The sequence below is a fragment of the Ictidomys tridecemlineatus genome, chromosome 1 (genome assembly GCF_052094955.1).
Source record: "Ictidomys tridecemlineatus isolate mIctTri1 chromosome 1, mIctTri1.hap1, whole genome shotgun sequence".
Lineage (NCBI taxonomy): Eukaryota > Metazoa > Chordata > Mammalia > Rodentia > Sciuridae > Ictidomys > Ictidomys tridecemlineatus.
Window position 1 is genome coordinate 101,796,594 of NC_135477.1, and position 25,240 is coordinate 101,821,833.

Below are 25,240 nucleotides of genomic sequence, written 5' to 3' on the forward strand. Positions count from 1 at the left end.
GTGAAATAAGTAGATGTAAAAATAAGTATCACATATTTTCTCTCATATATAAAATATAAAAAAGTAGAAAAAAAAGACAACATGAAAGTATAAGGGGAGATATTAGGGAAGGGAAAAGGAATCAAAAGGAGGGGGGACGGGGGCTGGGGATGTGGCTCAAGCGGTAGCGCGCTCGCCTAGCATGCGTGCGGGCCCGGGTTCGATCCTCAGCAGCACCACATACCAACAAAGATGTTGTGTCCACCAAGAACTAAGAAAAAAATGAATAAATGTTAAAATTCTCTCTCTCTCTGTCCCCCTCTGTCTCTCACTCTCTCTTTAAAAAAAAAAAAAAAAAAGGAGGGGGGAGTTAGAGAGAGTAGATATAATGAAAGCACCCAGTATCCCAATGAAACCCAATATTTTGTAAAATTAAAATGCACTGATACTTATATAAAAAAAGAACAGTAAAAAAATTCTATGGAGACAAATTACAACAGAGATTACAGGATCAGGTAGAGAACTGGAAGAGCAAAGAAGAAAATTTTGGGGGTGATAGAAAGGTTCTAGATATTTATTCAGATGGTGCTTAAAATGGGTTGCTATGGTTTGAATGCATCCCCCCAAAAGAAAGTATTGAAAACTTAATTCCCATTACAATAGTGTTAGGAGGTAGGACCTAATGTGAGGTATTTAGTTTTATCCCTATGAACAGATTAATGCCAATTATAAAAGGGCTTGAGGCAGCAAGTTCAAGCTCTTGCTCTTTTGCCTTTTCTTTTCCTTTTTGCCAGAGGATGACATAGCAAAGAAGACCCTCACCAGTCCCTCAATCTTGGACTTCCCAGTCTCCAGAAGTGTGAACCAATAAATTTCTGCTGGTAATAAATTACCTTGTCTAAATGTTCTATTTTAGCAACACAAAATGAACTAAGGCATGAGTATGTACAATTTTCAAAACTCAACAATATGAAAAGTGAAACCTGATCATTTGACTATATGTAAAATTTATATCTACAAAAGAAATAAATAAAAATAAATAAAGAGGTCTATAACATATATAAAATAATAACAAAGGTACTATACTTTATAATCAGATATAGTAATATTCCATTTATATAATTTAATAAAACTCATTGCTCTAGGAGATATTTTCTTCAGCCTTATGCAAAATTATTGGCTAACCCAAGAATTAAATCCTCCTGAAAATACTACAAACTATGATAACTAGCTATACCATTCTTTCCCCCCCATCCAGTCTCGAATGCTTAAAATTCAGCAAAATAATATGTCTACAATAATGGGATAATGTTTAGAAGCTCTACCTTGAAAAGATGGACCTATCTCTTGATTTGCAGATACCAATCTAAAATTGAATTTAATGAGATTACAAAATCATCTTATTTGCTTATAATATGTTGACATTCTGAACATGTACCCTTAGTGACTCTTCAAGTAAAGAACTTCTTAGATCAACATGGTGAAAAGTCCAACATTTACAGGAAATAGAATTGTGGGTGAATGTGTCAATGATAGACAGTGTAAGAACACTTTAGCATGAAAGGACTGCAAAGCTTCCAGACAATGTTGAAAATTATAGTCCCAAAAGGACAGTCCAGTAAAAGTTCATCAACTCTTTTTATTATATAGACTACTAATATGAGTCATTACATCCCAAGGCAGCAGAACTAATGGCATATAATAATAATTTAAATTATATGATGCTTTAAGAAGATTTATGACAATGAAGTTACAAAACTAGGCAATGTACTAATGTTTTCTGATAATGAAAGGGGAAAATACAGTACTTTTTGAGCTGATGCAAACAGTACCTGAAGTTCAAATATAATCTGGTACTAAACTGTCCTCAAAGTCATTTCAAATGACTTTTAATTTAGAGGATCCTGCTGTGGAAGGACTAAATGAATTAATCTTTCACAATTTTCCCTTGGTTTTACAAAAGGAAATAGAAGTAGTTTTTATTAGTATTGGCCACCCCTCAAAGTTGAAATGCTTACATTAATGTAAAACCACTGATTTAGATTAATTTTTAGTAATCAAAATGGTAATTTTAGTAACAAAATAAACTCAACCATCTTTTAGGGTAATATTTCTCATATAAAAAATGATCTGAGTTTCTGTCATCTATTATTATATCAGTTGATGTCAGAGTTGGTAAAACATTATATTGAGGAATCTTTAGGCAACTAGTTGAACAAATTTAGCAAAATTATCAGATGAACTATATGCTTTTTAATGATTTGAGTTTATGGTATTCAGAAAATCAAAAAATGGGATGAAAGAAAACTATGATAGTTATTTATGGTAATGACCTTCTTGAAATGCTTAATGACATCTAGTTCTCCAGGGGCCATCAAAAGAGAGTTTATGGGGACTACAGCAAAGGCCCGTGTAAGCACTGAAATTTGAACTTCCTTTACAATGAAGTCTGTGGTCCTTTCTATCTTCATTTTACAGTCATAAACATCATACTGTACATTAATAAAGAGGCTATGAAAGCATTAATTACTTTCACTATGATCATTTCTTTCTTCAGCTTGCAAAATCTGCTTTACATTGTACCTACGCTTTCCTTCTCAACAGATTACAGAAATATCTTCCCTGCCTCCCTTCCTTTCTTTTCTAACGCTGGGGATGCTAAGCATGGTTCTAGCACTGAGTTATCCTCCCAGCCTCAGAAATAGTAATAACATGTGTAGTTATTGGAATATAAAATGTATATTTTCCTCTTTGATATCATTATATAATATTGTCCTTATTCCTTTTAATATACTCAGGTTTCCCAAATTTATTACTTATTTTGTCTACCTATTGAATCTTTTTTCTCTTACCAATGCATGTTAACTGTATAAAATAATGGGTGTGTCACTGTGGCACATTTGTACAAACATACAACATAATTTGATCATGTCCACTCCCCTCTTGCTTCTCCAAGTCCCCTTCTTCTCTAATAATCCCCCTACTGAATCTTCTTTTAAAATTTACTTTTACACAGATACATAAAAATATAATATTGCACATATTAATGGGGTTTCATACAATGTTTTGATACATGCATACATTGTGTAATGTTTAAATCAGGTTAAACATATTTACTGCCTCACAATTTTCATTTATTTATGTTGAAAACTTTTAAACTACTTTTAAAGCTTTTTTGAAATGTACAGTACATTACTTTTATTGTAGTCAGCCTACTGAGCAAGAGCACACAGAACTTCTAACTTCTATGTAATTGTAATTAAGTATAACTGTTTATGTCTACTTGTTTGTAAAATTATTTGAATATACCCTGGGCATGAGACCCCTCTAATTTTCTTTATCCAATCCCTCTCTGACATGTATGAAACTTTCATCACCACCAATTTACTGTCTGGTTTCCTTTTGAAAATCATTGATTATTGCCAAAAACTAGTACTGATTATTTTCTCACTGATATGTAAATCATAGTTTCAGATTCACAATCCTACTACTTCTCTGATGACTTCCTTTTTGTGTCTAGTTTCTCTTGAAAATATATATTGGTAGCATAGGGTAAAGAAAAGCAAACTGGACTCATATATACAACTTCTGGGTGAAATATTCTGTGCAAATCACTTTGCTGAACTTCCATGTTTTTCACGAGCAAAATTAAGACAATGATACCCATTTCACATCATTGTTCTTGAGGATTCCAAGGTTATATATATGTGAAAGTATTTTACAAATTCTAAAGCAATATCCAAGTGGAAATACTAATCACTAACTTCAGATAGATGGGATTTTTGTTTTTTATTCTCCAGATAAACTACTATTCCTAAGAACTTGCTTCTTTAGTCAATGTTATCACTTGCATATAAATGACCATGTGTATATGAATTGGAAACTGGCTTTCACCATTTTAAGGACAGCTTTATAGATATAATATCTCAGTAACAGAAAACTTTATGCTTTGCCTAGTATCCATCCATTTCCCTCATTTTCTTACTATATTTGAGACTTTAATCCTTGTGTCACCTTTTTTATTTAGGGTGTATATTGGTCACTTGTGCTTTTTACCCCTGCTGTCCAGCATCTGAGTCCCTTTCCATGGCTTAGGAAATACCACAATGTATAAGTGGTAGTGGCAAAGAGGGGACAAGTGTCACCTTTTAAAAATCAGTTAATAATGTACAAAGGGAGGGGCAAGAAATCTGTGGGGACTAGTATATTTGCTTTACTTCTGGAGAAAACTACTCAGTCACTGATCTTATACTGCTCTCTAGTACAAAGAGAATTATGTATTTCCAGTAGCTAAATGAAGAGCAGCAGCATTAGAACTAGACACCTCCAAAGTGGAGAAAGAAATGTAGAGGCTGCACATGACACCCTTAGCTATGGGAGAAGCACCATTTCCAGCCCCAGTCACTCATCATTCCACTATCCTGTTAAATGTCTGTCATACCATTTTCTAATATATAAAATCATTTATTTGTTTGGGAGTCTACATAGCCATTGTCATGTTTATTGTCCATCTCATCTCCTCTGCCAAAAAGGTAAGCTCCTTCAGGACAAAAACTTTGCTGAGTCTGCTGCTGTATCCCCTCTCAGCATGAACAGTAGTGCTTCATGCATAGTAGTATGCAATGCACAGACATTCACTGACTGGTAATGTCTTCTAAAATATTGGGAACTCAATACATGTTGAATTAAATTAGAAATGAATAACAGCATATCTTGAGATAAATACTTAACTTCAAATGCTATGTTTTCCAGAGAAAAGAATACATCATTATGAAAAAATAAAAAATTCAAAATTCTTTAAGTGTTTTTCAAAAGATGTAGGTGCTAACTTCCAAACAGTAAAAATGACAAAATAATACATATTTTGCTTCTAACTTGAAGATAAGCCTGTTATTCTTAGTAACTCAATCATTTGAGTGAGATGATCATAAAAAAGATGATTGTTAAAAGCTTCAAGAAATACAGGAAACACAAATTTAACTGTTTATTTGGTTAAAACTGAATTCAATGCTACTTTTTGGTTTCTATGTTAATAGGACATGCACTAAAAAGAGCTATTTATACTCCATAGAAATAATTTTAAGGATTTATGTACTATTCAGGTTTATTTTTGAAAAATACAATAAAAGGAAGAAACAAGACACTGTTCATTATTTTGATTTTCAACGTATCTTTACATTTAAGAAGATTTTAAAAAAGAAATAAACACAGAAGCAGTACCATACGTTTTTTCTCTTTTGTTTCCCCAAACAAAGGAGAGACCAATGCTACCTGTAATAACTATGAGGCAGATTTCTGAAATTTGCTCAGGATGCAGCTTTGCATAATCACTTATATGGTAAAAATAATATGAGAGAGCTTCTGTATTTCAATAAAGGGTTGTCAGGGATATGTATCGGTTGGCTAAAGCTTCTTCAGGTCAGAGCCCCTCTATGTCTTTTATTTTTTCATGCTGTGCTCATTCCTTGCCAGGAGTTGGTTGTGTTGCATGTGTCCTGCCTCAGAAAGTGTGAACTGCGGATGTGGAAGATGAGCCTCTGTAAAGAGTGAGATTTCCATATGCCAGAGAGAAGATTGAGAATTGTACACAGAAGTAGGTTGGCACTCTTCAATATCTGTAGACTTGAGATAAGATGAATAGAATATCAATACCACAGAGGCTTGGCCTCCCTCAGACCACGCAAACTCCCAACCAATTTGCTTCCTTTTTGAATTTGTTAGTATCTGCTATTATTCTTTGAAAGACTGCAAAAGACATGGGAAAACTGGGATACAGTTTCTGTTGGCAAGAGCAATGCATCAAGGTACTGGCCTGAGTTGGTAGGGAAGCTGGACAGTAAACAGCTATCATATTTGATCTTTCATTGATATATGCTATATTTTATCAGTAAACAAAATATACTATAAAATGAATAAGATGATTATGTTGTAACAGAGATGTTTAATAAGTTTTAAAAATCTGGACTTTATAGTCCAAATTCAATGCTGTTCTGAAGAATACCAGGTTGTGTGATAATCTTACAAGAGCTCAGTTAATTTCAATCCAAATATTTCCTGAGTGCCTTGACTATATCAGATACTGTTAAGTAGTTGGCACATAAAGAAAAACAAGACATAGGTCATACTCTTGAGGAAATTATAGTAATGATGCCTGTTGGAAGGATCCAAGATGTACCTGCCTTATTCCAAACTGTACTTTATGGTATTATTAAAATGAAATTTCAGTGCTATATTCATATGCATAAATTCCACCTATAATGAAAATGGCACTGTATTACACATTTTCTGATCACAGACTATGTTTCCAACATATAGTATATGTGCTACAGCAAACCAATATAGACACCCTCTTATTAAAAACAATATTAGTACATTTGCTAAAACAATGCTTCCTATTTTTATTAGTTAGATAAATAGAAAGTTACCTACAACTTTTTTCTCCACGAAGGTTGAACAGCCTTCTGTGGGGTTTTAAGTTAAGTTTCTTATGTTTCTAATGGACATCAACTTTACTATCAGCTTGTCTGTTATTTCTTTAAGTCAAAACATAAGATATGGTCACAAAATCCATATCAAGAGATCTTAGCCTTAAATTTTCAAACATCAGCTCTTGCCCAAAATGTGGTTAAGACAATGATATTTAACAGGGGAGTTTAAAGAACATTTAATTTATCAATTTTCTACATTTTCCCATTTTGGTCATATAAAAATTATTAGTAAGTTATAATAAAAATCAGTGTGATATCCCATGTGAGTCTTTTCACTAAGTCACAATTCAATACTATGCTACAGGCTTTTAGTGATAATTTTTTAAAGATTTTTTTTAGTTGCAGATGGGCAAAATACCTTTAATTAATTAATTATTTATTATTTTTTTAACGTGGTGTAGAGGATTAACCCCAGTGTCTCACACATGCTAGGTGAGCGTTCTACCACTGGGCCACAACCTCAGCCCTTTTAGTGATCATTGACATAAAGAATTAACAACATGAAGAATGCTAACTGCATTTTATATAATGCTTTGGTGAAAGATAGGGTCCATTATGTTAGTTTATGTTTCTTGGCTAAGGATTCATGTGATATCATTTCATTTTCATTCAACTAACATTTATTCTAGGAATTGGAGATTTGAAGGTTAACAAAACGGATGCAACCACTGATTTCAAGGAGTTTATATTCTGATGGAGGACATTAAAATCATTTTACAAATAATCATTTACTTATAAAATATTTATAAAAATGTGATAATTTCTTTGGAATTTATTATAAGAAAAATATCTTTTTCAGATGAGTCATTATTCCATTTTTTGTCTTGATTGTAAGGAAAGCTCAGAGATAAATCTTATGCTAAATCAATATAATTGTTGTATCACAGGCTGATAGCCAAATATCTTATCTCTAAATAATTTCTGATCTTATAAAAATTTTATTTTACTTGTATCTTATTTCCTGCAGGTTGACCAAAGGAAATAGAAAGGGACATGGCATGGGAAGATGACTAAGAAATATAGCAACAAAACAAAACAAGCCCCACAAACAATTATGTTTTCTTTAAGATCTATTTCATAGCTGCATTTAACATTTTTATAGAAGTTCCAACTTGGAGTTCTCTCTAAAACTTGTGATGATGTATAAAAATGAGGATTTCAATTACCTTTAGCCTCATGACAGAAACAAGAGGCAGATTAAAATTTCATGGAAGTATCATAGAATATGTTATGTTTAAAAAATCAGAATTTCATAATCTTTTGAAACTCTGCAGTACTTTAATGGTACTTCTAATAGTGCCTAACACTTGGAAGGATTCCACAGTTTGGCTCCTATAAAGTGGTTTTTGACAGCAAATGTGCAGGAACCAGGATCTATACTGAAACTTGAATCTGAGCCATTTAGACATCATGATGTTGCCCAAATGTGAAGTGGTTTCCATTGGCAATACCATAATATCTTCTCACTGGAGCATGAAACTGAGTTTGGGGGATATTTAGTTACCAAAAGAAGCAGACATTATCTAAGTCTTCATCAGACAGAAAAAAAATTGAAAAAGACTTTCTGGCATTCATTCAGTAGAAAATGAAGAAACGAAGAAGCCAAATAAAGTTAACAGCTCTAAAGGGAGGCTGGAAATTGTGGTGCTCTAAAGTCTTCGTCATTACCACCATGCTCACTGATGCCAATAAACGTTTACAGAGTTCTCACCATGTGCAAGGTACAATGATGGGGGATTTAGTTATAATGGTCCTGAAGGTCAAGGACTCTCATTCTATACAAGAGAATCTGATCCTTCTCCCCCCATATATAATAAACATGTCTAAGCACTTATTTGTTAATATCTTCTTGCTTCTCAGAACTTAAGTATTCTTGGGTCTGGGTTGGCAGATCAGTGGTAGATTGCTTGCCTAGCATGTGTGAGGCATTGAGTTCAATTCTCAGCACCCATATAAATAAATAAAAATAAAGTTCCATTGACAACTAAAAAAATATTAAAAAAACTTAAGTATTGTTACTCTTCTTTCAAAACCCATCCTGAGTTCCATTTTGCCTCCCTGTAATTCCTTGTGCCTGGCACAGGGTTTTGAGATAGCAGATATTCAGTAAATATATATGGATTGAAAGAATGAACTTCAAGGATCTTAATACTCTAATTGGAAAATAGGATACAGGTTACTTTCTTGCTAACTGAAGTCTTCATTTTTAGCCTCTTTATACAATATCAAGCATACAACAGGTATTTAAAAATAGTTGATTAATCAAAAATATGAAAATAATTTTATAGGAAACATTTATTCAGCACTATGTTTTAGAAGCATGACCACTGAATTCTCACAATTATTACTGTGAGAGTTATTATTGTCACTATTTTAGAGATGACATGGATGACACAACTAAAATCCACAGGGACCACGTACTTGTTTAGCTACCTAGATGGTAATTTGTGAAGGCAGGAAATAAGACTAGGCAGTCTAATTGCGGTTTATAGTCCTCACCATTATATTGTATATGTGAAAAAGATAGATTGTAAGCAGCTTATGTTAAAGGTCAGTTGAATGGCAGAGGTGATAAGTTCTCTCACTTTAGAAGAAGTGATTATAGAGACTGCACAATGAAGACAGTTTTATGAAAAAAATAAAACTTGAGGTGGATTTTTTTTGGCTGGGGGGTGGGTACTAGGGATTGAATTCAGAGGCACTCAACCACTGAACTACATCCCCAGTCATATCTTGTATTATTTAGAGAAAGTGTATCTCTTTTTTTTTTTTTGGAGAGAGAATTTTTAATATTTATTTTTTAGTTCTCGGCAGACACAACATCTTTGTTGATATGTGGTGTGAGGATCGAACCCTGGCCGCACGCATGCCAGGCGAGCGCACTACTGCTTGAGCCACATCCCCAGCCCCAAGACAGTGTATCTCAATGAGTTGCTTATGACTCACTTTTGCTGAGGCTGGCTTTGAACTCTCCATCCTCCTGTCTCAACTTTCTGAGCTGCTGAGATTATATGCGTGTGCCACCACGCCTGGCGTTGAGGTGGATTTTGAAAGAAGAGTAGGAATGGTTAAGTATGGTGAAGGAAGAAGGTAAGTGACCAAAGTGTGGATAGAAATGTTCATAGTTATTTGGAGAATAGAATTAGATCGTTTGGGTAGAATAAGAGTTCATTCAGGACAGTAGTAGAAGGCCTAACTAGAGATTTGGCATGAACAAGAAGGTGAAGGACATTAAAGTTTGGATTTCATTCTTTAAGTAGAAGTGGAGGTGGGGACAAATGAGTTTTTTTAACATGGAGAAAGAGGCATGAAATCTTACTTTTAGGAAGACATGTAGCATATAATAGCAGGAAATATAGACAGGAAAACATGTTAGAGGTGAAAAAGACTGGAAAAATGTGGTAGTGGGAAAAAAGGAAGAAATTATAGATAGAAGAACCAGAAAAACATGATGATTGCCATGATACTGGAGAGAGGGATTAGCCAGAGTCTGCCTTGTCTGACACATAGTAATAATGTCACTGTCAGAAATTGGGATATTTTAATCAAATTTAAACCACTTGACTCTTTCAGGTTTAAGGTAATTATTAATTGTAACAAAAAATGTCTGGACACTGATGATAGGCCAGATACTATGTCAAGTACAGATGACAGGTATGGTCCCTATTTTCTTAGACCTTGTGAGAGAACAGTGACATTGTATAAGTAATTATGAAAATGTTAATGAGCTTTATGGTGATATAGAGATATATGATGAGTTTATGGTGAAAATATGGAGCATTATGGGAGCTAATGTTAGAAGCATATATAGAGTCTAGGTGGGGACTTCTTTGAGGAAGTGACATTTATCAAGGAAGATGTTGATAGTTTGGTGCCCCAAACTTTGGATAGTGATATAAGGTAGGTTATATACCAGAGGTGTGAATCATAATACTTGCTCACTTACTACTCCTTTTAATAAAGCTATATTTTTTTAAAGACCTATTTCAGGGATGAGAATAAGGGGCTAACTATTGTTTCACAGGACTTTAAGTCTCTCATCCAGAGCTAATGGAATCAGGGATAGATACTGAATTGATTATAGCCAATCTATAGCACCATCACTATAATCTAGGACAAAAAGATGAAAAAAATTAATCTTAAGAATTTGAATGAAAGAAAACAAGAGATTGGTGAGGGATTACAGCTAAAGAGTCAACAGTAAAGTCAGGGAGAGACCTGAGAGCCATGCATTTCCCAAGTTCTAAGTGGGCAGAAAGAGTAAGTAAGGAGTTGGTTACAGTGGTAATCCCTGAGACTCAGAAGGCTGAGGCAGGAGGATGGCAAGTTCAAGACTATCCTCAGCAACTTAGCAAGGCCGTAAGCAACTTAGGGAGACACTGTCTCATAATAAAAAATGAAACTGGCTTGTACTATGGCCTGTACTAAAAAAATAAAGAAAAAAAGAGGAAGCAGAAGAATCTGGTTAGTATATAGTAATAGAAAAATAGATCTCTCTAGAAAAATAACATATGTCTCATGAATACGAATAGGTTTTTTGTAAAGTAATATTGATTTTCAATGACTTTCCAATCAGAAGACGATGACTACCTCATAATAACCCATACTGAATTCATTTCAAATTAGAGTAAATTATAAAGTCCAGATGGTTTAAATTAAAATTTTAGTACAGAATCCAGTCTTAGTATTTTCTGAAAGAATCTTCTTTAGGATACTAACTATAAACTCACTCTAAATTTTACGGTTGAGTTAGATAAATGGCTGTGTTCCATGTAGGCAAAAAGGATCCCCTGATTCAGGTTATCCCATGTTGGATAAAAGTAAATTCAGAGAGAGATTGTATTGAGTTCAGCTACCAGGGTAAATAAATTATTGTATATAAAAACAAATCTGTTTTACTGCTTTTAAATGTCTTTAATTGTCATAATTATAGCAAGTCTATCTCAACACAGATGCATAAGATATATTCTAAGGGAAATTGCCACAACGGTTGATACACTCAGATGTTATATTTGTATGTTAAATACTATGATACACACATACATGAAATATATTTTAAAACACCTATGTACCTACTTAAATATATTTAATAAGATATCAATTATACTAGTGTACAACAGAATTATATGACTTCTTCAAAATATTTCATGTGTGTGAGGAGCAAGAAGATGTTAATCCCCATTATTACTGTTGTCTACCTCTCTAACCAACTCCTTCATGTGGATCACTGAACAGATGAGAATTGGGGTTATACAAGTCTACTGTTTTACAAGTTCATCTTTTGAGTTTTATCCTATTGTATTAATCTGTTTTGCACTGCTGCCTCAAAATACCTGAGACTTACTAATTTATAAAGAACAGAAATGTATTTCTCACAGTTCTGGAGGCTGAGAAGTCCCAGGTTAATGTGCCTGCACATTTGCTTGTCTAGGGAAGGCAGCATCCTCCAAAGGAGAAGATGTTGTCTCCATATGGCTGAAGGTGGGAAGGGACCAAGGGTGAACTCTCTTTGCCAAGCCTTCCATAAAGACCCCCAATTATATTCACAAGGGCTCCACCATCATGAATCAATCACCTTCCCAAAGTCCCACTTTTCAATGCATTTCACTGCCAATATCTGAATTTTGAGGGGAAGTATTCAAATCCAAGTATCCACTCTCTTATTCTGTTAGCCAGTCTAATTTCTTCAACTGTGTTTTCTTCAGTCCCTTCCCTGGTTGAAACCAAAATATACAAGCTGGAGTTAATTGAATAATAAAATAATTGGGTTATCTGTACCAAACTCTTTTTATAGGGTACAATTTGAACTTTTAAATATACTTTCTATTTTGGGACTAAAGGGTAAGGCAGCTGAGCTAACACTTCCCTTCCTCTGAAAGAAAGTGAGAAGTTTCCTCCTGGTTTTCCCTTCCATTTGGGCTAAACTTAGTATATTATTTAATCTAGAAGATGTTGAGAAAGAAAACTGGGAGAGAATGAGAAGAGAATCTATTTTAACCAGGTGGAAAAGGGGATCAGTAGGTTGCATATATACCCATCTCTCCCTTTTCCACAGAATTTCTCCCCTTTGGAGGAAAGAAGGCTGTGGGATGGAGTCTGTAGGGAAATCTCAGCTCTAAGTGCATTTATGACAAGGAAGTGGGCCTATCCTTGTTTGGGATATCTCAGCTGGGTTTCAGTGGTGGGAGATGAGCAGAGAGAAAGAAAAAGGAAGGGGAGATTTAGGCCTTGATGATGATTAACTAAAGGTAATTTATATATGGTTAATTACAAGTACAGTTTAATAAATAGTGGGTTGTTTTCCTAATGGAATATCAAAAATAGAAATGAAAAAATTATACGTTTTTTGGCCCAGTGAAAAGCATTTATTTCCAGACATAATTTTTCCAGCAGTGAAAATTTATTTTTGAAAAAAAATGAAGGTGGTATTTTATAATATTAACTGCATTATTTCAAACTCATTTAATTTCACTATAAGCTCACTAAAGGGGTCATGTATCAATAGTGTTCTAACAAACACCAATTTAGTAAGGTAAGTGTTATAAAATATATCCCCTTGGTTTCTAACATTCTTTATAAAAAATAACATGAATTACACAAATAAATAAAATTTGCACAAATAGATATATCATCTCTACCCTTAGGACAGATATTTTAAGACCTTAACAATAAAAGCATTGGGAGGCAAAATCTAGAAAGTTATTAATGCATTTCCTATAGTATATCTATATGTATATATGAGTTTATCTTATGAATACAGGTCTGCCTATAACCCCTAGAGAGATAATTACTAAAAATACCTAAACCCTAGTTTACTCCATTTTAAAGACAACCATTTGAGGCAAAGATAACAGATTTTGTGGCTTATATAACATCTAATTTCCAGTGTTTAGAAGCTGTTACACTTATTCCAAATAGCATTTTACGTTTACCTTGATTAATAGAGCATATTACTAGGGTGGTACCTAAGGTTTACAACAAATTTGGACCATAATCAAATTTGAAGAAACTAAAGCACCATGTAGATGAAAGAGGAGACAGACTGGAGATACAAACACTGATGGCAGAAACGGTAAAGATATCAGCTAGATCATCAAGAAAACCCAAACCAAGTTTTATTATTTAGAATATGAGCTGATAAAACAAACAGGCGCCAGGTACATGGTCCTTTATTACTATATAAGCATTTCCATGTTAGAGTTTATTTTACACAAAAATTGCAAATAAATAATGATAAGACATCATAGTGTGTCTGATAATCTGTAACAACAATTCTAATGCTGTCATAGAGGCCACCCGAGAAACCTGCACGTACTGAGCCCTGACCTATCCAGCCTTTTATCTGCATGTGTACTCTCCACAGGCCAAGCAAATAAAGGCCAAATGATAATTTACACATGAATCAACTTTCACTGCAGCACAGGCACCAGAGACGTTTCTTTTCTCTGTTACTGAGAGAAAGGCAGCCAGGTCTAAGCTTGTCTCACTATAAATCATACAAGTGAAACAGTGATTTGCAGGAAAATGGCAGATCAGCAAAGGGAAGCTGTTCTGAATGTCTGATAAAAATGGCAGCCACAAAGGACTAGATGAATATTTAGTTTGAAAACAGGTCTGACAGTAACAATGAGTCTTTATCCTATTCAAAACAGGTAGTGTCATACAAACTGAAATGGAGATACAATCCTGATAGAAGATTACACAAGATACCTAGGTAGGTATCTTTTAAAGACTTCAACCTTCATTTTAACAAATGTAGACTCATGGATCCTTTCATCTAGATCTTATCAGAGTACACACAGTTATTTCACATGGATGACATGTGGAAGTTATATTGCTTACTTTGATAATGAGAAATAAATCAGGGTGATTTTTTAAAAAAAAGGCTGTTCATAAGAAACTGGACACACCTTTTAATACTATGGGACTTAATGAAGGAAAAATGTATATGCTGTATTTTCCTTCAGTCCAGAGCACCTTGGTACTTAGGTAGACTTTTATAAAATAATCAAAATATGAAAATACATATTTCTATAGCCATTTTTATAGGAATATGGAATGAGTAATACTTGTCCTGGCTCATTTGACAGGGAAAAGAAGATTTACTATTAAATTCAGGTAAATAGGCCATTCTAAGATGATCATTGCAATCTTCTAAACAATGTCAGGTATTAACTAAATCAATAAGATTAAATTTTGGTTTTTATTGTTTCTTTTTAATTATAAATAACATTAGGATTCATTTTTACATAATTAAAGAAGCATGGAATATGATTTGCTCAAATTCAGTCCTCAGTATTTCCATTGTCCCTCTACATCTCTCTATCCCTGTTGCCTTCCCTATATTTTACTGCTCTTTCTGCTATTTACAATAAGATTGATTTTTATTCTCTTATTAACACCTCAGCTTTGCTCAGGCCACATTCTACCTGCCCCATGGAATACCTAACCTTCCTGCTCAACAACTCACTGCTTCCTTCAAATTTGGTTCAAAACTCATCATTCAGGAAGCTCTCCCTGAAGGTTCCGATTTTGGTGTAGTACTTAGATGCAGAAGACTGTCAGTACATGCTATTGTGTACATAGATGCTAAATGCATAACGATAGGCCCAATTCTTAAAAATGATTTTTATTCATGAGTTGTAAATATAAGAAATGTGGTATAATTTGTAGTTCATAAAAGGGAATTTTGAATTTTTATTCCTTTGGAGTCCAGAAATGAATCTGTAAATTCCAGTTCATATACTCTGAGAAAAGCCAAAAATAATAAGTTACAGGATTTAAGTCTTATCAGTTCTTGGTGATGAATTGCATACATAAAAGTGCTGGCAGTGAATAGGTTTTGATAATCCTTAATTATTTCTTTCTACCTTCTATACTAAGTTTTCTTTTTAACTCTTTCAGTTGCTTCCCTCACCTCCCTTTTCCTTCTTTAGGCTGAAATCCCTTTCTGATCTACCTCTCCTCAATTACTCTAATTCATTTCCCTGTTGTTGGCTGCTTAGTAGTTTTAGAAGTTAAAATTAGCATTTTCCTTAAACTGTAAGCTCATAATGGGTAGGAATCATACTTACTATTCTACATATCTATAACCTCTTATAGTGCCCAAGGTAGTGTTAGCTGTTCCAAATATTCTTGATAGATGCCCATTGTTGAGAATTCTTAACAATGCATTTTGGGAAGCTAAGCCATAATTTAGCTAGTGATATTCATTGATTTGTTAAGCAGATTTACATGTAAATTCATATCACCGTTTTTTGCACTTAAAGGTGAATTTCATTACCTCTGGAAAAGAGCCTCAATGTCACTGTTGGTCATCTCAAAGAGATCAAAATCTGATTGGTGAAGGGGGAGTAAAGAATAACTAAATAGAATGTTCATGTTTTACGTAATTCTGTGAACTCTGATGAATAATCTAAATCACTAAATTTTCTTTTTCTACTAATGTTTCTTTTTACTCTGGTAAGAAAGTTACTCTAATCTGAAAAATAATAAAAATATTATGTTGAATTAATGCTATTTTATTTGTAAGAATTATGATTTACAAAAGCAAAATAAAATACAGTCCACATAAAAATAACAAAAGAACGATGACAGGACTGTGGCTCACAGAAGCTTTTAAAAAGCAACATAAGGGCTTTTGGAATGTCAGGGACATTCTAAAACACCAAATAGGCAGACAAAAAAGAAAATGCAAACCTGAGTCCATTTAAGATGATATTTAATTGTTTTTTTTTGAGTTTTTAGGAATATGACAACATAAGTATATATAAACCTAGAGATATTCATCAATTTCATTTTGCTATATATTTTGATTTTTCTCTATTACTTCACTATAAGAGCAGTTTGTTACCAAAGTCTTCTCTCCTTGTCTTATCATTCATTCAGTTCCCTCCTTATTGATCATCAGACCATGAAAGAGACAATGGATAGCTTTACTAGAGTCAATATATAAATGCAGACATTGCATCTACTCAATCTACCAGGTCTGTTGATCTGCCATGGGGGAGACTGGATTGGCCTATAATCTGATGTTCACAAAGTCAAACTGACAACTACAAAAAAAAAATAAGATCTTCAAATGTTTTAATAATGATTTTGGAACATTCTAAAGTACTTTTAGAGTATCTAAGTTGATGGGGCTGTAAGAGTTATCCTAATTTGCATTTTTGAAGTATAACACCAAATTTGTCCCTTCCCAACTCTGGTTTTTCTTACTACTGCTGTATTGCCCACCGCATACAAGATGAAAGTAAAACCCTGCCAAAGCAGACAATCTTGCTTCAAGTTGTGAATAAATGAATGAAAAATTCCAAGCACACAAAAAGGTTATTTTTAAAATGGGGATAAAACTCCACAACTGAAGGGCATGGCTTTCAGACAACTGTATCACACCCCTTCAATAATTTAAAACTACTGTCGTGGAAATGGGAAGAATGAGTTAATATACAGGAACAAGTTTTCATTATCTGGGAACAGGTTTTCATACCTGATGAACAAGACAAGATATAAAAGGGACTTTTTTCAAGTTTCAATGTGACTAAAGAGGATCTATTTGCAAAGGGTTACTCGGTCATTAAAAAAAAATATAAAACAGAGTTCCTTTATTTGTAAGGCTACATTAAGTTATGGATTTTTAATAAAATGTTATTAAAATTCTTTAAGAGAGAATCAAGGGAAGAACTTATTTTTCATGTTATGTGCTCATTGCTATACTGAGGCTAATAAAATTGTTTTTCCATTTCAGCACACTGACAAATGGTTGATCTGCATACTTCAATAAAGTCTACAATATCAGAAGTTGTTAAATTTGAAGGTGTAGCCAGGCATGGTGATTCATGTCTGTAATCCAGGTAACTCAGGAGGCTGAAGCAGGAGGATCACAAGTTCAAAGCCAGCCTAGGCAAGTTAGGGAGGCCCTATGCAACGTGGGGAGACCAGTCTCAAAATAAAAAGATAAATAAAAAGGGATGGGAATGTGGCTCAGTGGTTAAGCGCTCCTGTGTTCATTCCCTGGTTCAAAAAACAAAACAAACAAACAAAAAACCAAGTTTGAAAGTATATAAAGCCCACGTTGGTCAATGGTGAGTTTTTTTTTTTTTTTGTCTTGGATCATATGCTGTTAGATCTTTACATTCTAGTCAAATAACTTCTAGGTCATGTGAGAAGTTCCATATGCTGGTAAAAGAGAATTTTTAAAAATCATGCATTTGCTATTTTTCCTTTCTTTTTTTATTATTAGTTGTTCAAAACATTACAAAACTCTTGACATATTTCATACATTTGATTCAAGCGGATTATGAACTCCCATTTTTACCCCGTATACATATTGCAGAATCACATCGGTTACACATCCACTTTTTTACATACTGCCATACTAGTGTATTCTGCTGCCTTTCCTATCCTCTATATTTTTCCTTTCTTACCCTAATACTTCTCTCTAATCTCTACACTATTTCCTTATATAAAAGTTTAAACATAAAATGACAGCATGGTCAAATGTCAAATTTTTACTTGAGATCCCAACACTAGAGCAGGTCCTCCCTATAGTTCCTTATCTTAGTAAATGGCATCACCCAGATGTTCAAGCCAAATATCTAGAATTCATCTGCATCCACCCTATTGCTTTACTTCCCATGTCTAAATGATTTGTTGGATAATTCTTTCCATCTATACTTACTACCACCATAATCTGCCTAGGCTGCTTCAACAGTCTCTTATGTGGTCAGCTGCTTACCAATCAATTTTCTCTATATCAAAATAGATAAGGGAGACCCTCATTGTTATACAAAATTATATATAAGAGGTTGTGAGAGGAATGGGAAAATAAACAAGGAGAGAAATGAGTTACAGTAGATGGGGTAGAGAGAGAGAAGATGTGAGGGAAGGGGAGGGGGATAGTAGGGGATAGGAAAGGTAGCAGAATACAACAGTTACTAATAGGGCATTATGTAAAATTGTGGATGTGTAACCGACGTGATTCTGCAATCTGCATTTGGGGTAAAATTGGGAGTTCATAACCCACTTCAATCTAATGTATGAAATATGATATGTCAAGAGCTTTGTAATGTTGTGAACAACCAATAAAAAAAATAGATAAGATCACTCTCCAGTTCAAGATGCCCCAGTGGTGTACCACCAACTTACAACAAAATAAAAATGTGGACTGCTGGTATCTGAGTCCCTGAACGGTCTGGCCCTTGTCTATATCTTCTCCTCACTCTGCATGCTTCCTGCACCCTTCTTTCTCTTCCTTAAACAGAGCAACATTTCCTTAGTCTGCCTACAGACTCTGTGGCTCTTCAAGGTCAATTCAATAAGCTTCTCTGAGGGTAAAGTAAGCATACTAAACATAACTTAGAGCCACATACCATGTCCACTAGCTCCATTTAGAAATGCCCTCTATGTTATTAAGTCCAGGAAAAAAAAAACAAGTTATTTAGATGAGTATTCACTCAGAACAATGGAAGGCACAATTCTATTCTTTATTGTTGTATTTTGTTAGGCTTAATGAGTATGGAGATTACAAACATAATATTTCTTGTACATTTCTGAATATGGAAAAATTATGAGTCTCGAGAAAGACACACTTTCTCAAGGACTATGGTCAGTTTTCTGTTTATGCCTAAAAATAAAATGGTGATTGTACATTTTTTATAATGTTGAAAAGAGCTCCAAATTACTTTAGTTTACAATTGTACTATTTAAAATAATCCTCTAAATTTTTTTCTTTTACTTGGTTTTAAAAGAATGCTTCATGAGAGAAAAGTGATTTTCTTATAATGAATTACTTTGGCTCCTCACAGGAGCATCCGGAATGCCACTGTTTCAAGATTTTCATTGTGATTACAAAATGTACACTGATTATACATTAGAAAATGATAAATCGTTTTCCTCATTAGTATGGGAAGCATAGTAAACCCTTAAACCCAGTATTTTGCATAGATTCTATCCAACAGGGTACTGTAATTTTAAATCTTCTAGAATCTTAAAGAAAACGAATTAGTTGAAAAAAATATAGACTTTCATCATATTGTTATAGCAATTGTTACTGAGTAATAATCATTAATAACGATTTTGCCATCAGTTTTGTAATTAATTAAAAAGTACAGATATAAAGCAGAATAGAAAACCTAGCTTTAATTTTTAATGTTTAGTAAAGAATAAAGATAAAAATTAAAATGTAAAAAGTCATTGTGTATGATGGAGTAAATAATGTAGAATTACAATATTACTTGAGAATTTGTTCTAAGTGGCAAACAAGAGCTGAGAGCTCTTGTGGCAAACAAAATCTCATACCCTTAAAAAAACCTTTAAGCATAATTGAAATAACCCACAAACATTTAATTAATGAAAGTAGAATGTATGGCTCTAATCAGAAATAGAAAGTACTACAGACTTTATATGTTATTTTTAAATGAAGGAAAAATTAATTTATAAAAAATATTTTGAGATCTATTATTTGATTTTTCCGGAATTTTCTTAAACAAGCTTTTATACTGAAAAAGAAGCTCAAGTCTTAGGAAAAATACCACTTTAATGTACTACCTTTTTTTTTTTTTTTAGACTGGTTGGCTGGACATGAAAATAAACGATCACTTAAACTTTAAACAGGAAGAAAAAAGAAATAGCTGGGAAAGAAATGATTAAATGTAGAAGTCTGAAGAAAGAAATGTTATATAGTAAATCTTGTTGTTTAAATGGAAAGAACTAGTTAGTATTTTGATACATTAGTAAATACTGGCTATGATGTTAGTAACTGAGGAAAAGCTGAGTGAGTCCTGATCAATACCAATTTATCTATTTCCTTCCACAGGTGAGTCTAAGTTATGTTGAGAATTATCTCCAAATTATAGGAGAGTATTTTCTATTGATAAAGTATTGTATCTTTATCAGTCTTCTACACAACAATCAAAAAATTCCAATTTCCTTCCTATATCTGGCTTGAGTACAGAAATGTTCCTTATTTTAAAAATGATGGGACAGAGAACAATATGAATTTAAGGGTTAAATACATTTTGGCAGTAGTCTTGAAAAAAGAGTGATAGAAATGTTGCTGTATGCAACATTCTATTCTAATGCATACAAAATATTTCTTAATATAATGAGGAAAAACAATCAAGGATAATGGTCAAGGAACGCCTAAAAACCAATAACCACACAATTAGTCCAGAACTAAACTGTGCTTAAATAGGAAGAAAAGAGAATTTTAAAGCTCCATATTTATACTTAAAGTATGACTTATAAACATGATTTGGGCATTGTCAATTTGTTATTTTAAAAATAAGTTAGAAAATTGTAATATAGCAAGTCAATTTGATTTGACTCAATCATATCTCCAGAAGTTTAAAAGTTGACCATGGATATTATCCTTAGTCTGTTTCATTTCTACTTGGTCTATTTTTAATGTTAGCCACTGCAGAAATCAAAGCAATTCACACCAAACCAAATCAAAACTCTTTTTGCTCAATATGCAGGAAACACAGTTATTATTAGCTAATGAAATGAAGTGCAATTTTTTTCCAATATCATTTGCTCAAAGAAAGGTTTCAAAATTAATAGAATATCTTTTATTTTCTTCTATTTCCATTAAGTTTTCCTACTTTATGATATGCAAAATATATATGTATATATATGTCTTGTAGAATCTACATTTCAAGTGTGAGGAAATTTTAAATGAAATAATTTAAAATGGAATGTTTTTAAGCAGTACTGCTCGCTGACATTGATGGTTTTGTTTGGGATACAGAATATAAAACCATTTCCTCAAGATATTTTGTGTTCAACATAAAATATTTAAAATGTCTCATTTCCAAGAGATCTGGTGGGAGTTCATGACAGATGTGTTATTTCTTTTTCATTTTCTTTTTTAACAGCATTATTGTGTCTAATTAGCACTGATGATTTACCCATGGCAGCATGAACTTCTTGAGAGGAAAGGAAAGTAGATCAGTTTCTTTGGAGAAAAAAAACAAACTGGGATAAGATGAAAAAAAGGAATTTAAAAATGTATTTTCCAGCAAATGCCTACAAACAGCCCATAGAGAGTTCACTTGTTTATGCATCACATATGATCAATCCTATTGCCTTTGGTCTCAAACAGAGAAAGCCTCAGTACAAAGCATTCTCCAGGTGTTAGTTTAGGTTTGTCATTATTTCCTATTCATAGACTCTGTCTAGTAAAAGAAGACAAATTACTGTAAGTGGGGGTAAATGTGATTAAATGAGTCCTCTGAAGATAAGAGGGTACATGGACAAGGGTCATTAACACAAGTGACCTTTTTTTGCCCAGACCATATTTTTATTTAGAGGAATTGAAAACACTGCAAAGCAGGAATAATTTCTACCACACATAACAAAAGACAAATGTATCTCCTTCATTTCAAGAAACATCTTCATGCCTTTGTAGTATTTTAATAATATACAGATACTGCCAAAATATTCCCAGAATACACCAAGAACAATATTGGAGAAATTCTTTATCCTGAGGAGTCTAATCAGAAACAAGAGACAAGATTATCCTCAGACTAGTGAGGAAGCCTAGAATGTAAGTTAGTGGACAGCAAGATCACAATCAAATGAAAACTTTAAATTTATAAAGTTTCAATTAAAACATCTACACTCTTTCTTTCACCTGATTGTAGCCCATATGGCAAGGTCAGCCCTTTCAGTGAACAAACAGCTCAGTCGCCTCCAGTGTAGCTGTTATCTTCCTCAACAAGGGGAGACATTTGGCACAGCCTAAAGCTGGGGCATGAACCCTGGCTAAGCTTAAGACATTTATCTGACAGCATCAGCTGACACTCCACAAACACATTTGCTCTCCATGACCTCAGAGCATTCGTGATTAATCAAAAATGTATCTTGGATCTTGAGAACAAGCTACAACCAGGCATACACAAAAAAGAATATGCTCTCGATCTTGCTTATCGACTCAAGAGGTATATTGAATTTAGAAATAGCAAATAGAATAAAATGATCAATATTTTCTCACTTGTCTATGGAAGAGCAAACTTTATCCCTCAGGCAAAAGACATTGATCATGTAAATGTTTCAGAACTGCTTTCAAACTAAAGAATGCAAAATGCACATGGTGTATTGGGGGTGGGGAAGGAGGCCTGTCAAACAGCAGCTTTTGCTTTAAGTAAAAAAAAGTATGGCTTAAAGACATAAAGTATTATATTTGTAATATGTTGTACATTTAGTAAATTGTATGTTCAACCTAGAACCTTTTTTAAATAACATGTTGCCAAATAATCTTAATAAAACATTATGAAGGAAACTTTAAACTTGATGAAGGAACATTATTTGTGCAGAGAAAATCCCTGCCTTAATTTAATGAGTACAGTTTTAACATACCCCCTATGCACTGTTTACAATTTATAATTTATGTCTCTTGGTTCAAATTTACTATTTTTTGCACTCATCTGCTAAGTAATATGATTAACATGTGAATACTGTAATATTCTGCTTCCCAACACAGTATAATTTAGTATATTTTTATTTTCATTTGTACTTCTCATTTTCTAATAACAATACTGAACTCTAATTAAACCAATGGGAAAGAAAAGTCACATGCCCCACCCTTGATAATATGAAAATGATGATTATTAAAAAAAATCTCTACTATTGAACTCATTAAATTCCATTCTTGCCTGATTACCCACTGGTTAGGTTACAGTTGTTCACAATCCTACAGCAGGATCGCTCCACTAAAGAAAAACTACATGTCCTGGTCCCTGTTGGCATGGCAAACAAACTTTCCTAGCATGTGCTCACTCTATAAAATGGTGGTACTAATTAGAAGATATAAACTCATGCTGAGACATGATATGAATTGGCTTTAAGTATCTACTAAGCTCACAGCAGTACTAGATTTATACTGTTGTTGCTTTAAACTAACATTAAACAGAAAATTCAACTTCTAAATATGTATGATAAGAAAGCAAAAGTGATTGAGTTGAAAAAAACAAAACCTGAGCCCCTCATTTTTGGTTTCATTTCTAAAATGTTTCCTGGGCACTTAGAGGTTGCCCACTACTTTTCTCCCATATGTTTACCTAACTTAAATTCTTCAAACATGAATTGCAAGTACCAGATAGCACAGCTGTATGTTTTGACATCCATGGTGAAAATGAGCAGAAAATCTAACTGTTCCATATCAAGAAGTATTTTTACTAGTGCTAATGTGCCTTAAATACCTTGTTCCACAGATGAGTGGCCTGGCACCTGCTGCATGAGAAATAGCCAATTACTGTTCAGTGTCTCTAATTTTCTGATTCAATTAGCATGCTTCAGAGCTTTCCAGTTTAATTGCAAACTACTTCACAGTTAGCTCTCTGATTAATCATTGCCCATCTGCAAGCCATCGGAAAACTTAGTGGAACAAATTTGTGTACTTTGGAATGCTGGGAGCTTAGCAAATCAAACTTGTTTTGGTATATAAAGCTTTAATTTTGTTTGCCCTTTTCAGCTGCACTTGTAAGAAGCTCTGTACTGATTAAACAGGAAGTCCGGACAATAATATGCTACATTATGCATATAATTACTGTAAATACAACCGAGATTGTAGAAACATCATTTAAGGTTAGGCACTAACATGAATGGAGAAGGGGGTCAAGAAAACACATTTGGAATCAATTTCTTTCCATTATGACCAAATACAAGTATCAACGGAAAAAAAAAAGCTGCATGACACAGAGTGATGTCATTACAGCACCTGTTCCCCTGTAGGCATTTAAAATTCTGGCTTTCCATGTATTCATAAAATCTTTCTTGTTATTTAATTAGTAGAGTACTAAGTTTTATAAGCTTTGTTTACAAAACATATATTAGACATTTTAAAGCAAACTGGCATCACATTGTTTATGCTTCATTTTTGAAGATTTCTTGCTGGTCCACTGAACGTACGAATAATAATGTCGCAAAACTGTTTTAATTGAGCTTTGCCTGGATTTTTAGATATCCTAACCTATAATTGTGATTTCTTCATTTTTGAACAATAAACTATGTAGTGCATGTTTTGTTCAGCCATATGAACAAGTATACCACAGGGAAAATTCCTCAATGCATGAGAAAGGACTCTCTATAAGTATACTTAAGTCCTTTCCTCTATTTCCCAGGTTCACAGTTTACAAACTTTGGAATTATCATAATTTTTAAAAGCTTCCAAATAAATTCTAGATCCTTTTATTTCCAAGACTAAAATTTAAGTTCCAGGAATAGGAACTATATATTTATTTAAACTCTTTATATATCACCAGGGCCTCACAGAGTGCCTGAACATTTTTGGTGCTCAATGAATATTTGGAGGAGGAAATGAAAGCAGTATGGGTTCTCAATTTTCCATGTTATGTCACAGTGCCAGGCTGGACACTGTGTTTTCCTTCTGTAACCTCAACAGGATGTAGTCATATTGTTTCATAAAGATGTTGACAAATATAACCATCCCCCAAATACTTGGCTGAGAGAACAGTATGGAAGAAGAATGCTTTGCTATTTTTGATGGGTTATAATAATCTCCTGTTAACAACAACAATGAAAAGTAGAATTTCCCAGCTTTTATGAAGACTCTTAACATATTATAGAAATAGATCTTAAAGCTGAAAGTTAAAATGATAGAGGTATTCAGTGGCAAGTGATTTTTTGACTTCCTAAACAGAAGACATACATGAGCCCAAGATTATTGAGCTCATTAATAGCTCCTATTCTATTTCAATCTGTTGAGACCTGTAAAAAACTCAAGTGGGCTGACTTAAAGCTTCTCTGAACTT

The 25,240-nt window shown here is 33.5% G+C and overlaps 1 protein-coding gene and 1 long non-coding RNA gene across 18 annotated transcripts in view; one reads left to right on the top strand and one right to left on the bottom strand.

Annotated features, from left to right (window-relative positions):
- Positions 1–25,240, bottom strand: part of Arb2a (ARB2 cotranscriptional regulator A) — a 446,980-nt gene that overhangs the window by 27,472 nt on the left and 394,268 nt on the right. The window lies entirely within an intron of this gene.
- Positions 13,170–21,076, top strand: LOC120885621 (uncharacterized). The gene is made up of 3 exons (XR_005728336.2): positions 13,170–14,181; positions 17,215–17,320; positions 20,034–21,076. It is a non-coding gene; the product is annotated as an uncharacterized LOC120885621 (long non-coding RNA).